The 5,000-nt window shown below is 38.1% G+C and overlaps 1 protein-coding gene across 1 annotated transcript in view; it reads left to right on the top strand.

Moving 5' to 3' along the window:
- LOC143287773 (uncharacterized) overlaps positions 1-5,000 on the top strand; it is a 20,270-nt gene that overhangs the window by 562 nt on the left and 14,708 nt on the right. The window contains exon 2 of the mRNA XM_076596056.1: positions 385-476. The gene's annotated coding sequence lies outside the window, so the exon portion shown is untranslated. The remainder of the gene's footprint in view (positions 1-384; positions 477-5,000) is intronic.

The following is a 5,000-nucleotide window of genomic DNA, read 5'->3' as shown; positions in this document are numbered from 1 at the left end:
AGCTGTCCATAGCACTAAACTGTTCAACGTTGTATAACTGTCCATAGCACTAAACTGTTCAACGTTGTATAGCTGTCCATAGCACTAAACTGTTCAACGTTGTATAGTTGTCCATAGCACTAAACTGTTCAACGTTGTGTAACTGTCCATAGCACTAAACTGTTCAACGTTGTATAGCTGTCCATAGCACTAAACTGTTCAACGTTGTATAACTGTCCATAGCACTAAACTGTTCAACGTTGTGTAACTGTCCATAGCACTAAAGGAATGAAACGTGGTGAGTTGTTTATTTTCTGGACGTCCAGTAAGTTGCTGAGAATTTTGGCAGAAAGTTAAACTCTTTTTTTTTTCTCTCCTTGTTTTTTTTTTTTTTTTTTTTAACAGAACGGAAATAGTCATTATCATATTGTCTGGGTAACTAATCATTTGTGCAAGACCCCAAACAAGCTGGTGTGGGCCGCATTGAATCTTCTTGTGTAAGTACTCGTTCTGTTTGTTTCTGTTCCCTGTCTGTCTGTTTGTATGTCTGTCTCCCTTTCAAGATACGGTGTTTTTTGGGTTTTTTTTATTACAAGTTGATACTTGTTTCTCTCTTCTCTCTCTCTCTTTCTCTGTGTGTGTGTGTGTGTGTGTGTGTGTGTGTGTGTGTGTGTGTGTGTGTGTGTGTGTGTGTGTGTGGAGAGAGAGAGAGGGGGAGGGAGAGAGGGAGAGAGAGAGAGAGAGAGAGAGAGAGAGAGATTTACCTTTTAGGTTTCTTTTTCTTTTCTTTTTTTTTTTTCTTTTCGGTCGATTTTTTTTTTCCTCTTTTTTAAGACATGCTGTTATTTTGGTCAATTTTGTTTTCTTTTCCTTTTCCTTTCTTTCTTTCTTTCTTTCTTTGTTTCCACGAAAAACAAAAGAAATGATTATTGACTTCAGGAAAAGTCCAACTCCTGTTCCTCACCTCTTCATCAACAGCTCACAAGTCGAAAGAGTTAGGGAATACAAGTATCTAGGAGCAATAGTTGACGATAAACTCAGTTTTACACCCAGTACCTATCACATCCAAAAGAAATGCCAGACTTGCATCTACTGTTTACAGAAGCTCAGAAACATTCAGGGGTCAATCCCAAAATTCTTCAGAGTTTTTGTCGTTGCTTCGTTGAATCAGTTTGAACTTTCTCGTTTATCTGCTGGAATGGAACTTTAAATGTGAAGAACAAGAACATGTTGAGTAAAATTGTAAATACGTTTAGCAAATTAGTTGGTGTCAAACAAGAGCATTTGAATGATCTGTACAAACGACGGATGAAACAGAAATCAACATAGATCATAAGCGATGACAGCCATATACTCTCAAAATATTATGAACTTTTACCTTCAGGGAAACGCTATCGATTTCCCAGTCTGAAAACTCTTAGAACCCGCAACAGTTTTATACCCCAGTCAATTCAATTCTTAAATGATTGATCAATCTTAATGCACAACTATTGTTATAATATTTGTATTTGTATTTCTTTTTATCACAACAGATTTCTCTGTGTGAAATTCGGGCTGCTCTCCCCAGGGAGAGCGCGTCGCTACATTACAGCGCCACCCATTTTTTTGTATTTTTTTCCTGCATGCAGTTTTATTTGTTTTTCCTATCGATGTGGATTTTTCTACAGAATTTTGCCAGGAATTGAAACTGAAACTGAAAACTGTAAACTGAAACTGAAACTGCCAGGAACAACCCGTTTGTTGCCGTGGGTTTTTTTACGTGTGCTAAGTGCATGCTGCACACGGGACTTCGGTTTATCGTCTCATCCGAATGACTAGCGTCCAGACCACCACTCAAAGTCTAGTGGAGGGGGAGAAAATATCGGCGGCTGAACCGTGATTCGAACCAGCGCGCTCAGATTCTCTCGCTTCCTAGGCGGACGCGTTACCTCTAGGCCATCACTCCACTCTGCGCGCGCGCGCGCGCGCGTGTGTGTGTGTGTGTGTGTGTGTGTGTGTGTGTGTACGTATGTGTGTACTTTACATTTTGTATTAGATTTTAAATACTGCTAAATAGCTTGTTTTTAACCGTGTATACATGTCTATGTTTTAGTTTTGTATGATGATTATTCATGCATGTGTGTGACTGTGATTGTTTTATGTGATGCTTATATTAACATAGCAGTTAACCATATTTTCTTTTATACATGTACACATTTACACTGATATCGAATGACTGTGATCAGTAAATGTTCATGATTGTGAGGCCCCACGTTAACTTGGCATCTGAGCATTTTATTCCTTTTGTGTCTTCATACCGTACATTGTTTGTGTAGCGAACCCCATGCATGAATTTCTCTACTTGAGATAATAAAGTATTCTGTATCTGTTTCTGTACCTTCTCCTCTTCCTCATTATCATCAGTTCTTTATTTATTTATGTAACCTTATCTATTATTTATTCACTTTTTTTTCTCAAGGCCTGACAAAGCGCGTTGGATTACGCTGCTGGTCAGGCATCTGCTTGGCAGATGTGGTGTAGCGTATATGGATTTGTCCGAACGCAGTGACGCCTCCTTGAGCTACTGAAACTGAAACTGAAACTCATTATCATCGTCTTTCTCTTCTTCTTCTTCTTCTTCTGTTTTTATGTTTTTCTTGATGGTATGGTTAGCAGAAGCTTAACTTTATCATTTTACCTTCACTGAAACATTCGAGTTCGATCTCTCTCTCTCTCTCTCTCTCTCTCTCTCTCTCTCTGTCTGTTTCTCTCTCTGTCTGTCTGTCTCTCTCACCCCCTCTCCCTCGCACTCTATCTCTATCTCTTTCTCTCTGTCTGTCTGTCTCTCTCTGTGTCTGTCTGTCTCTCACCCCCCCCCTCTCTCTCTCTCTGTCTCTCTCTCTCCCCTTCATAATCGTATACATTTGCTATGAGTGAATAATAATAACAAATGTTTATAAAAAAAAAATAATAAAAAAACCAAAACAACAACATTTGCTATGAGTGAATAATAATAACAAATGTTTATATATATAAAAAAAAGTCCGAAATGAGCTAAGCTGAGTATGTGAGTTGTAATGCAACATGTACTTCCAAATCAGCTGAGCTGAGTATATGATATGTGAGCTGTAACTGGGCATGTACTTCCATATCAGCTGAGCTGAGTATATGATATGTGAGTTGTAACTGGGCATGTACTTCCAAATCAGCTGAGCTGAGTATATGATATATGAGCTGTAACTCGGCATGTACTTCCAAATCAGCTGAGCTGAGTATATGATATATGAGTTGTAACTGGGCATGTACTTCCAAATCAGCTGAGCTGAGTATATGATATATGAGTTGTAACTGGGCATGTACTTCCAAATCAGCTGAGCTGAGTATATGATATGTGAGCTGTAACTGGGCATGTACTTCCATATCAGCTGAGCTGAGTATATGATATGTGAGTTGTAACTGGGCATGTACTTCCAAATCAGCTGAGCTGAGAATATGATATATGAGTTGTAACTGGGCATGTACTTCCAAATCAGCTGAGCTGAGTATATGATATATGAGCTGTAACTCGGCATGTACTTCCAAATCAGCTGAGCTGAGTATATGATATATGAGTTGTAACTCGGCATGTACTTCCAAATCAGCTGAGCTGAGAATATGATATATGAGTTGTAACTGGGCATGTACTTCCAAACAATCGTATAATACTTTTTTGTGTGCAAGTCGAGGTGGTTCCTAGTCGTGTGCACACACATGACTAGCTATATCTGTTGTATATGTGTGTGTGTGTGTGTGTATGTGGGTGTGTGTGTGCCGTGGAAGCCGGCTGCGATGTGTAGCCTAGAAATGAGTGTGTGGAGGAGGGAGGGGGGCGGTGCAGGGTAAAGTGGTGTGTGTGTGTGTGTGTGTGTGTGTGTGTGTGTGTGTGTGTGTGTGTGCGTGCGCGCACGCGTGTGTGTGTGTTATCTTCAGTTTAACGTCTATTCACTATAAGTGTTTTTTTAGACGGAAAGGAGTAAAGTAGTGGATAAAGGAAAGGGAATGCATGTGAATATTAGTGTAAAAAAGTGTTCATGTTATGTATCAGAGGAAAGGTGTATTATAAGAAGAAGTCTAAGGAGATTTTGGTGTGTATTGAATGAGGTGTCATGGGAGGGAGAATATGTATATGCATATCAACAAGTATTAACCTACAACAATGTAAATATAAATAACAACATTAATTATAATACATCAAAGGAGGATACCAACTGGACTGGAGTTTAAAATTTCTGAAAACATTCTAAGCAATGAATAATCATTCAAAATCTTTTCAGTGGCTAATGAAATATTGGAAGAAAAGTCATCAACTAAATCTTTTGGAATTAACGGTCTTATGCTCGGACAATGAATGAGTAGATGGCTTACAGTTATTTGCTTACCGCATATACATTTTATATTTTTTAGAAAATTTTGTACGAAAGGCATTTGAACGAATTCTATACATTAGACTTGTAATCTGTCTTGAATGTGCTGCTGGTGTCAAATTTAGAAAATGTTTGTGATTCGCTGCATTCTTTGTGTTTACACAACAGTGGTAATATTGATTATTTGAATCTATAAGTAATTTCTAAAATCGATTTTTAGATACATTTTCTATACAACTAATGCATTCATATAGATCTAACTGGATGTCAAGTTGTACTTCGCCTTCGAAATTACGTGCTGCTCTTCTAGCTGCTTGGTCTACCCACTCATTTCAAGATATTCCACAGTGCGAAGGTACCCAAACAGAAAGTTATTTTAATGCCCTGTTTTGTCAGTTGGTGAATAATATGTTTTATTTCCATTGTCATCTCAATTCGCTTCTTTGAATTTGAAGGTTCTACAGCTTGTAGTACTGACTTTGAGTCTACACATAATAAAATTTCACTTACAGTTTTCGGAATGTCTGAAATTTAATTTAAGGCCATAAGTATGGCTATAAGTTCAGCTGTGAAAATGGAATGTTGTCTACCAATACAGTATAATTTTTCTGTTATAAATGAAGGAAGTACAGAAGCCGC

This window comes from Babylonia areolata, chromosome 11 (assembly GCF_041734735.1).
Source record: "Babylonia areolata isolate BAREFJ2019XMU chromosome 11, ASM4173473v1, whole genome shotgun sequence".
In the NCBI taxonomy this organism is placed as follows: Eukaryota; Metazoa; Mollusca; class Gastropoda; order Neogastropoda; family Buccinidae; genus Babylonia; species Babylonia areolata.
Note: the sequence above shows the minus strand (reverse complement) of the source record. Positions and strands in the feature narration are given on the sequence as shown.